The following is an 11672-nucleotide window of genomic DNA, read 5'->3' as shown; positions in this document are numbered from 1 at the left end:
ACCTGCACATGGATGTTGATAGCAGCTTTATTTACAACAGCAAAACTTGGAAGCAACCAGATTGTCCTTCAATAAGTGAATGGATAAACTGGGTTATATCCAGATAATGGAATATTTTTCAGTGCTAAAATACAGTCAGATCTAGTCAAATCAAATCAATCAATCAACCAATCAGCTGTCAAGTTGTGAAAACTCATGGAGAAAATTTAAGTGTATATTACGATGAGAAAAAAGCCAATCTGAGAAGTCTACCGACTTTATGATCCCAACTACATAAAATCTGGGAAAAGGCAAGACTATTCAGACAATAAAGAGATCTGTGATTTCCAGGGATGGAGAGGAGAGATGAGTAGGCCGAGCACACAGGATTTTTAAGATAGTGAAAATACTTTGATATTCTAACAATGCATCATTATATATGCATATATATGATGCATCATATAACAATGCATCAACCAAATGAAAAGTAGGCCAGCAAGAGTAAATTCTCAGATAAAGTATGGACTTTGAGTGATTATGATGTATCAGTGTAGGTTCATCCTTGGTAAGGAATGTGACATTCTGGTGAGCAATGTTAGTAACGGGGGAGGTTATGTGTTGTAGGGGTCGGAGACATTTATGGGAAATTTGTACCTTGACCTCAATTTTGTGTGAACTTAAAATTGCTCTAAAATAATCTGAAAAAAAAAAAAAGAAAATGCATTCTTAAAAAGATTTTATTTATTTATTTGAGAGAGAGCATTAGAAGGGGGAGAAGTAGAGGGATAGGCAGACTCTCTGATGAGCATGGAACCAGATGCAGAGCTCAATCCCATGACCATGAGATCACAACCTGAGTCAAAGTCAGATGTTTAACCCACTGAGCCACTCAAGAGCCCCAAGAAAATGCATTTCTGAATGTGGAAAATAAATCGTGTTGCCCATTTTCATATCATGTTTGGGTGCCAGTTTCTGCATTGAAGAGTACATGCTCACTCAGAGTAATTTTTTAATTGGTTAGAGTTTGTGCCCTCCTTGTAATTTTCATAATTTCCAGTTATCCAGATAATTCATGGCAAGTGTTTTCATTAAAGATGAGAAAACAGATTAAGTAGCTAGAGCTCTCTTCTTCTGATTCCTAGACTATTAGCACAATTTAAGATAAAATTCTAATGAACTATAAAAACATATTTGAGAAATTCCTTTTCTTTCATGGATCTTACTCAGTCATAGAAATTGTTTGGTATTCTTCTCATTCTGAATTCATATTGATAAATTTCCATTCACTGATATGAAGTGAAGGAAATGATGTGTTTCTAACTTTTGATGTGTATGCCAATGTGAATGTTCCAGAGTCAAAATCTCTTTAATCACTGAGGATTTGCAAAGAGACCCATTAGAAATATCATTGTCTCTCATAGGACAAGCCCAGAGTTCCTAATTTAGTACAAATTAACTTTATAAATCTGTGTAGATTTCCTTGTCTAAGGTATCTTCAAATCCCATGCCCACATAATTCATCTTTCCTGACTGTTCTTAAAAGAGGAGATAAGGTTACTCATGATTTGGGTAGCATTATTGTTCATGCTTGCTGATTATACATCCTAAACATCTTCATTTGGACTGTAGCTCATTTCATTTCATTTTATTTCATTTCATCACTAAGTTTATTATACCAGTAAAGTCCTGCATACTGGTCTATGAAGAGCTAACTGTTGCAATCCTTAAGAGTAAACAAGAATCTCATTGTTGTTCTACTCCTCTAAAATCTTTCATGGAACTACAGTGATTCCATTTGCCCAATATTTAAGAAGAATAGAGCCATGAAGAAGGTGTAAATCTACATAAATCTACTACTAATTCTAATTGTTATTGCTTTTCTAGATCTTTCAGTATGCGCTGAACATGTAATCCAAAGGACTTCTATGCTCAAATGGTGTCCTTAAGTGAAAATGAGAAGTTACAAACATTTAGAAAACAACCTCAGTTCTATGTGTATAGGATAATAAATACCCCACAGTTTGGTGTAATGATAATCTATTGAACTCATAACCAGAAAATGCCAGGCTTAAATTCCAACTTCCTCATTTAACTATGTGATTTTGAACTAGATTTTTTTTTTTAAAGATCTTTATTTATTTATTTGAGAGAGGGTAAGAGTGAAAGACATCATAGGGAGAGGGAGAAGCCAACTCAGCCCTGAGCAGGGACCCAAATGGTGGGCTCCATCTCAGCACCCTGAGATCCATGACCTGAGCTGAAGGCAGATGCTTAACTGAATCACCCACATGCCCCTTGAACTATATTCTTAAGCATTCTGAACTTCAGTTTCCCAATGCATGTAAATGTGGCTACTAAAAATTTATGCTTTTTATCAGGATAAACACTACTTATGTGTATTCATTTGACTTTTTAAGCAGGATTTATCTCAGTACTGGCCTCACTAGAGTCGTATATTCTAGATTCTCATCCCTCCTGTGTTCCTCTGCTGCAGAGGAGAGTGGCTGTCTTATAATGCTCAAGGTCCATCCAAGCATGATGACGAATTTTAGAAAGAAAGTTAACTGAATTCCTTTAGAAAGAGGTATTAAAAAAGTAATAACAATTGCATCTGGAATCTTATAGTTCAAATACCAATAATCTTGGATTTGTTGTTAATCTTTCTGGAAATCATCTTCCTTGTTGTATAGAAGATAAAATGTGGTGATGAATATAAAATCTACTTGAAAAGCAAAAGCCCAACATAAATTTAAGACCCAATTTTAGTGGTGATATTATTACCTGTTTTTCTTATATTCCTCAGCAGTAATTCTATCACATACAACTTCTAGGTTTTATTAATCTAAGTCATTAGTAACTGCTGTCCAATATTCCTGTCCTCCAATAATTCATTTTGTTTCCATAAAGGAAGAGTGAGTGAGAAGTGGCTGTCCAGATAGGGGTTATAGCTCAGAGGCTTAGCTCCCTTGCATCTGGATAGTTCTATAGTAATAGTTCCTGCTCATGTGATGAATGTAAACAGAAATAATGTGGTTGGTTCTGGGCCAACAGAGTTGAGAAACATTTCCCTAATACATAATATAGCCAGGCAACAAATGTGTATCCCCTGCATTAACCAAAAAATGACACAAACGATATGCAACTATTCAAATGAAAAGATCTAAGAAGAAATCTAGCTTCTTTGTTAGTCCACAGGGTAACTTTGTCTAAAAAGGGCATCACGGAGTCTCCTCTAATGAAAGATGAAAAGGACTTGCACAAGGGAAGGGCAGATGAGGCTTGGGAAAGTGTGAGCTGATGGTGAGGAGGTATTTGCAAAAGAGCTTGGAGGCATGATGGGGGATGGCAAGACTGATTAGCAAGGAAGGGTCTATCCACCTAAAAGGGAAAGCAGGAAGTAGGAAAGAGGGAAGTTGTAACAATGTGGTAATAACAAGTAAGATAACCGCTTCATTATTATTTCCTTCTGCAAAGTAAAGCTAATATACCCTCCTAGAGCATTCCTTTGCTTTTTTTTTTTTTCTTTCCTGCAATTAAAAAAATAATAATAAAAAAAAGAAACTTGTACAGGGTGCCTGGGTGTTTCAGTTGGTTAAGCATCTGCCTTCAGTTCAGTTCACGATCCCAGGGTCCTAGGATTGAGCCCCATAACCAGGCTCTCTGCTCAGTGGGAAGCCTGCTTCTTCTCCCTCTCCTGCTTCTGCTTCCCTAGTTTGTGCTCTCTCTGTCAAATAAACAAATAAAATCTTAAAAAAAAAAAAAAAGAAAGAAAGAAACTTGTAGAAAAATGTGAGTTTGCATAAGTACACATACCTGTATACACACATGCATATGTACATGTGAATCTTGAAACTAAACTAATATGAAAAATTTCTGAATTGAAACACTAGTTTTGTAAAAAGCTCATCCTAAGCAATGTTAAATTTGTAACTAGAGAGTCCCATCAACAATGATTGAGAGAAAGAGAAGCCCATAATTTCCTTCCAGTAAAGACAAGAATTTATCAGTCATCGCATTATATATAAACAAAATTATTTAGGGGAAAAAACATAATTGGACATTTTCATTGAAACCTATGGGATCATTCCGGAACACTAGTGGCAGTTTTGTTTTCCAGTCAACAGTCACTTTATTTCAGATGAACATGGTTCCCATTTTCAAACGCCAAATGATTTGGACACATCTTTATCTCCTAGCTCAGTCACATGGAAAAATGTTAAAATAAAACCTGCTCCATTTTTGGATCGCCGAGGCAGTGTTGAGATTGTTGTCAACACAAAAGAAACACTTCTTTATATACCGAGAGGACTATTTATTCTTCCTATGACAGAATAAGCGTAGTGGGGATTGCTCTCTTTCCCTGGGAGTCTCCAAGCCTCTCCACCGGTTTCTGGTTTGCTCAGTTAATGTGCTGTGGTCCCTTTACTTCTCATGTGATTATTTATTCTATAGCCTGTTAGATTTTATTTTACAAAATAATTGTTTCAAAGTAGGTATCTTATTCCCATTACAGAGATGAAGCAATCAAATTTCAAGGGATCCAATTCTGTCAGGACAGGAACAACAATAACAACAAGAAGAAGAGTTTAAGTTGAGGGACAGCTGGCTGGCTCAGTCCGTCAAGCGTCTGCCTTGGGCTGAGGTCATGGTCCAGGGATCCTGGGATCCAGCCTCCTATCAGGCTCCCTGCTCAGTGGCAACCCTGCTTCTCCCTCTCCCTCTGCTGCTCCCCCTCCTTGTGCTCTCTGTCTCTCTCTGTCAAATAAATAAAAAAAATCTTTAAAAGTAAAATACTTTAAATCAGACACTTCATGCCAGACAGTAAATGAGCACTCACGTGGGTTATCTCGTTTCATCTTTATACCAACAACCCTATGAAGTATATACTAGTCCCATTTAGAGACCAGAAACTGAGGTGCAGCCGGCTGAAGACCCTTGCCCAGAGTCAAGCCTCCTGGGAGCCCAGGCAGTGTGTCTCTAAAGCCTGTGAGTGAGTGCTCCCACCCTTCACTCACGGAGAAGAGCCCTCTCCTTTTGCAGAAGAGCGACAGAGGAGAGAGGCATCTCACTGGGAAGGGTATTGGATTCTCCAACATCATTATCCTTCCTCCTCGCGCTGCAACAAAAAATAGAAGCACTGGCACCAAAGGGCTGGCCTGTTTTTAAATCCCAAAAGGCAGATGGTTATTTTTAATACACTGACCTAATTGCTTGTAGTGCTCCAAGGTCAGCATAAAACTCCGGAGAGAGCCCAAGTATCTGCGAAGTTGAGGTCGGATGGAGCGAGAACAGAATCTTCTTCAACAGCCTTTCTTGGTTTGAGGTTCAATCGCTCGCTCAGAGCCATCACCTGCTATCAGAATAGACTGACGGTCTGTGTGGTAAGGGGCGAGGGGGGTTAGGGTGAGGAAGGCAGAAGAAAGGGACTGGGTTGCTCTACAAATACAGCACTTTTTTCAGAAGGACGTGGGCACTTAGAGTCAGCATTCGTTGCACAAGAGCCCCTGCAGAAATCTCCATGTGGTGCTCTGTATTCTTTCTAGAGTGTTAAAATGTGATAATAACGTATAATTTGGATTATGTCAGTAAGGTCATGTCATAAATTACTATATCCTATTGTACTGGGATTTGGGGATGCAGAACAAGTTGCATGAGTTTGACGGGACACTGCTGGCGATCTTTTCAAGCACAGTTCAGTGCTGCGATGGAGGGGAGCTTGCGAGTCCATCTTCCTACCCAGGGCAGGGAATTACTGCTCTCCTGGCAACAGAGACACAATAGCTCACAGGCAAAATACGTCAACTGCTAGAACAATGGCAGACAGCTATATTTTATCATATTTTATAAATTATATTTTTTATATTTTGTCTGATTAAGTATGACCTTTTAATTTCTTTTGGATCCTGAAAGACGGAGTATAATGTGGACGTTCTGCCTCTGTTATCACATTCAGCAAATAAAACTATAGAACTGAACTGACTCTTGTAATTATGATAATATCGGACAAAGCATTGGGCTCTACTACTTGGAGTCACTTGGAGTGACTGAAACCCTTCTCCATGCATGACATCTCCCCAGAAATGAGTTTCAGGATCAGATCCCAGGTGCATTCATGTTTGTTTGCTGTGTAGCTGTTATTGCTTATTCTAGGACACGAACTGGAAAGGAAGGGGAGGGAATAAAATGACAGAGTGAGGAGAAGAGTCACATTGATCTAATTTCATATTTAACAACATCAGCAGAATCCTCCTGGGGGTTTGGGAGTGTTAACAACGGGTGACATTCCAGAGTGAGAATTAGAAGATCATTTCTGAGAAAGCATTGAGATGTGGTTTACAGCAGAGGTCAGCAAACATGTTTTGTCAGTCGCCAGAGAGAATGTTTCACATTGTGGGGCGTGCCCTTTCTGTTGTAGCTGGTCGACTCTGCCACAGATAGCACATGAATGAATGGAAATGGCTGTGTTCCATTAAAACATTATTTATATAAACAGGCAGCAGGCTGGATCTGATCCTCAGGACAGAGCATACCAACCGTGGTTTAGAGTCTGAAGACAGACTTGAGTTTTGATGTGACCAAGGCTGGCACTGCATGAAAGTCAACGTGGGTGGAAGCTTCAGAGACAGAGCCCACGTGGGCATCAACTTAGAAGCTTGGCTGTTGGCTAGTGACACGAAGAAGACGTATCTCTGCATATGTATGAACTAGCTACAAGGCACGGTCGTTCCAATGATACGGGCAAATAATGGGAAAAAATTGGGAGATGTGCCATGTACACAGCATTAAATGATGAGATGTTATAGCTGAATTTTCTACTCAGGTACGTAAGGCCAATTCCCCAATGGGAAGCTGGGGGAACCCCTGCTCCAACACCTCTGCTGGTAACTGCTTCTGCGCTGCGGATTCCCAGCGGCACACATTATTTTACGAGTTTCCACATACTGCTGATTCATAGCTCCAACTATTGGTAATTGACTTTCTCTATTGAGCCAGAAATTGTTTCCCTGTGACTGTTACCTAATCAACCTATTCCACATTAATAGTCTTTCAAATGTCTGAAGGACATTGTCATTCATGTTTTCCCTGGGTTTCTCTCCTTCAGCAGACTAGTTCTCCCTCCCTTCTTTTGGGATGAATAGAATGGAAGGGAGATACATACCCATGATTTTCAGGATGCCTACAATATACGCGTGCGTGCACACACACACACACACACACACAGGCACACACATACACAGCCCCACAATAAATTCCTGTGGACCTCTACTAGGAATCTCTCTTTTGTTCATAATAATTAATATGCAACCATACATATTAATCAATTCTTTAAATAAATAACTAATGTCCTTTCCTTTGCAATGTAACTTGGTCTCCTGCTCAAATATGGCATTTTGTCAGAACAAAGAAATACCTAGACAAGCATAATGTATGGCAGGAGGAGCAGTCTGGGTTGAGAGGAGAAGTCAGAGGACGTCATGTGGTTATTCCTTTGTCTAAACTAAATAGCTCCTAGATAGTGCCATATATATGGCAGGGGCTCAGGACACACATTGATGATTAATTAATTAGCTAATTAATAATGATATATTTAATAGCGTTAATATATGCTGACACCTTCACTTACTGACCCAGGTCACCAGAACTCCTGCCCGCGTTGCAGAACCTCTCCAGTCCACCTGGATCTTGGTTAAATACGTTGGGGGAAGGCATAGATTTGATTGTGAATTATCCCACGTATGCATGGTTCATGCTAATTTTAAAAGACAAAAACATTTTTCGAGTTTTTCAAAATCGTTATATTCTTGTAAGTTTCTACGTCATAATATTACAAATTCTCTGGTTCTTTGCAATTGCTCCTTTAGAAACAACAGAAGCCTTTTCACGGCATCTCTCGTCCATTATCAACTCACTGGCATCCTGTTTACTTTTCAGAGCCTTGACGCTATTTGACTTCCTCCTCAAGGTCTTGTTTGGCATGTTCCGTCAGAATTAATTGTTCCTTCCCCAGCACTCCCATGGCAAAACTTGTATTTAGCAAATTAATTTTCTCATGGTTTACTTAGTTATTTATATGCGTATGTCCCCCATAAGGCTTTACGTTCCCAGTAGCGGTGACTATGTCTAAAGCATCTTTGAACATTCCCTGGGCCTGATTCAGAACCTTGTAAAAGTAGGTGCTCAAGCCGTGTTCATTGGAATCAAATTGTCTCCCGACATATGGTTCCAGCAATATGACATCCCATGTTTGATTGCAGATATCTCGGCCATACAAAGTGTTGTACAGGATGTATTTTTCAAAATTAAGGCTAATTAGAATTAATTTTCTTCTGAGAGTCATTTTAGAATTTCACAAGAGCCTGCATGATAATTAGGGACACTCAGGAGTGTCACCAAACCTGGAGTGGGAGTCACTGTTCCATCAAACAGGACCCCCCAAAGTTGCTCTCAGGAGGCTATTAATTTCACTGACTGCAAAATGTGTCAAGGTTTATTAAGTGAAAATCTCATAAAGGTTTGCAAATAAAGTAGCGGGTATGCAATATAGATAGTATGTGGTTCAGTTCCCTTAAGCAGAAGAGAATTAATAAACAAAGTAGAGCAGCAGTGTGTTTATTCTCAGGAGTGTCCTTCAAGGATGGTGATGGGAATATGGAGCACTTAACTCTTGCATTTAAGAGAAATACAGCATGAAGTGTAAGCGAAAGTGCAGTCGGTTTGAATCTTTTGGACTTGTAATGAAATAAGAAAGATAGCTCTGTGTTCACACATAAATTATACAGCAATCAATATTTTAATTTTAACTCTCCTGAAAAATAATTTTTCTCCTTATTATCCTTCATTTCCAATAGAGTCGGAGGGTTCCTCAAACCAGCTGGAAGATGAAAGAGTGAATACCTCAAGGACCAGAGCCCTTTCCTTGAATGAAGGAGCCCTTGGAGGGAAGCCCTGGTGAGAAGAGGTCTTGGATTACCCAGGGTCGGAGCTATTATGGTATGAAGAGAGGTAAAGGGTAACACTTCATTAAAGCTAAAAGGTGAAAAGCTGTGGATTTAATTGAATTAAATGACAGCACACATAGACAGAGCGAGAAAGCTTTCCCATAGAATCGGTGCTCTCTGGAGGGAGGGAGTTTAATTCCTACTGTCATCAGGCCGAGGGAACGTGTGGCCCCAGTTAATTTCATTTCTCTCTGGGGGACAAACGTATCTGGGCGGTGATGGGCATACGGATTAGTGGAAGGATTAGTGCTGGCTTTCTGAGACGCGTGTGCACTTAGGAGACGGGCTGCCCTCGTACCAACTCACAAGCAAGAACTTTGCAGACAGAGCCTGAAATAGCCCAAAGAATGTACCAGAAGAATGAGAGCCACTGCTGTTTTATTCAAGTGTTTGAACGTCGGCTCCCCCAGTCAAGCCATAGACTGGCCATAGACTGACAAAATAGATGGTCCAGCAGCTGTCACCCCAGCAAGGCTGAACAGGGAAGATTTTACTGAGTCCAGTCTAAGGAGCAGAGAGAGTATGTATGAACAAAGAAAGGGCAAATTAATTCCATGAGGTTTAGCGCACAACTCAGTTTCAGAGGCTTAATTTTAGCTTGAAATATAACTAAGAGCAGAGAACAGCAAAAGCACCTTTAGAAATGAGAATTATTTACCCTAAGTCAAGAATCCAGTAGTGTTTTAAAAGACTTAAGGGTCACCGGGGTGGCTCAGTGGGTTAAAGCCTCTGCCTTCATGGGTCATGATCTTGGGGTCCTGGGATCGAGCCCCACATCGGGCTCCCTGCGCAGCAGGGAGCCTGCTATCTGCCCCCCCTGCCTGCCTCTCTGCCTACTTGTGATCTCTGTCTGTCCAATAAATAAATAAAATCTTTAAAAAGCCATCAAATTATACATTATCACTCTGTCTTCTAAAAAGAAAAAGAAAACATAAAACAATTCTTCCCATGATAAAAAGACTTTATTATTTGGCCAAACTTTTTCTAATTTGATGGCACACTTCCTCATTTCAAATATAGGTACCCCCTGCTTTTCAAAAGTTTGTGTTATGCCCTTTTGCTTTTATGAAAGACCTACGTTAGTATCAGTTTTCAGTATCAGAAACACACCCAAGAAGGGCTATCACCTTTACAAAAAAAAAAAAAAAAAAAAAGGTAAAAAAAAGATTTTGAGCTTTGTGCATCAGATAGAAGCAGAAGGCTCCTAGAACAGTGAGCTTGGCCCCAAGTTCCTTCCCCATGAACTACACTCAGCATCTCAGCCGCAAGCCGCCAGAACTATGAGCACCTGGGCTTTGTCTGGATTTACTTTGTGTATCCATTAGCAAGATGTGCCCTAAGGCATCAGAAAAGTCCTAGACAGGTTATTTTTTGGGTCTGGGTGGGGATGTTAATTTTTGTTTGCCATTTATATTAATGGTAATTGCTTCTTTGCTTCTATACCATTTGGCTTAGGAAAAATTTCAAAGGAACACTATACTTTTGGATAGTGGGAGAAACCCTATGAACATAGTACAATATTTTATATTTTAAACTATCTCAATGGCATTCAAGTCCCAACATGCTATGAATGCCTAATACACTTTAAACCAATTAATTTGGCATAAGTGAAAAAATTAGACACATCAAGAAAATTAAAAAGGTGCTAATTAGTTCCCACTATGTTTGGAGAGGAGAAAGTGGGAATCTTGAAATAAACTTATTGATACAAATGAGAGCTTTACTATGTCCCCTTTGAATAGATAGAATTCCAACTTGAATGAAATTAGGAAATTAATAATTTCTTCGAAGTGTAGCTATGTTTTCTTAAGTGTTTTATTACATTATTTACTCCTTTATTATTTACTCCTAGGTGTAGCTGAAACAGAGGGTATCTGAAATATGTCAAGGTCATAAAGCTAAGCCAGACTTTTCAATGATCATCATCATCATCTTTATCATATAATCAAGTGTCTATCTTCATTTCTTGAAAATGATAAAATGCCTTTCCTATATGTAACATTGTCCCAATATGTTGTACACATTAAATGTATATATAAACATGGAATTTTTAAGAAAATGAGAATAAAATTTCATAAATAATAATTTAAATACTTCTACTTCATACATTAAAGATTCAAGTCATATCAATAACATTCTCTGAAAAGAGCAGTCTGATTAAATATGCTTCATTAGTTTTGAAAAAGAAAGCTTAATGATCTGATCTAAACAAGTTAACATCTAAAGGTGGATAAGTATCGATATTCAGTTTTAATATCTACATTGCTTAGCTGTTCTGTTTTTTGATTCGTGTAATTCCTTCTTTCTTTCCTGATGTCCTTGTTCTTGTAAATTTTGTGAATTAGAAATTTTATATATGTGTGTGTGTGTGTGTGTGTGTGTGTCTGTGTATAAAACCTTAAACTAATGGCTTCAAACCTATCAAAGTTTTCCATTTAGTAGATTTTCAAGCAGTTTAGATAAGGTGGATAGTTTTAAAATGTGCAGGTGTGTAGAGACACACTTTGCCATATGATGATCAATAAACCTCCGGATATCAATAAAATTCTTTCACAGCCACTTCCTCTCTGTGTAAAGTATTGAAATATTCTAAATGATGTTATAGTTATTGTTTTTGTAACATCATCAGTTTGACTATATCTTATACAGATTTATACTTTACTTTAATATTTTTGTCAGGCTTTGGTGTATTTC

The 11672-nt window shown here is 38.6% G+C and overlaps 1 long non-coding RNA gene across 2 annotated transcripts; it reads left to right on the top strand.

The window, feature by feature from the left end:
* The first annotated feature begins 5251 nt into the window (after window positions 1-5251).
* LOC132023984 (uncharacterized) lies at window positions 5252-11006 on the top strand. Of its 2 annotated transcripts, none has more exons than XR_009406118.1 (4): window positions 5252-5351; window positions 6473-6799; window positions 8829-8970; window positions 10831-11006. It is a non-coding gene; the product is annotated as an uncharacterized LOC132023984 (long non-coding RNA). The 2 variants fall into 2 exon arrangements; XR_009406119.1 differs by having other exon boundaries at window positions 8829-8982.
* The last annotated feature ends 666 nt before the right edge of the window (window positions 11007-11672 follow it).

The sequence above is a fragment of the Mustela nigripes genome, chromosome 8 (genome assembly GCF_022355385.1).
Source record: "Mustela nigripes isolate SB6536 chromosome 8, MUSNIG.SB6536, whole genome shotgun sequence".
Taxonomy (NCBI): Eukaryota; Metazoa; Chordata; class Mammalia; order Carnivora; family Mustelidae; genus Mustela; species Mustela nigripes.
This window is presented reverse-complemented; position numbering and strand designations above follow the sequence as displayed.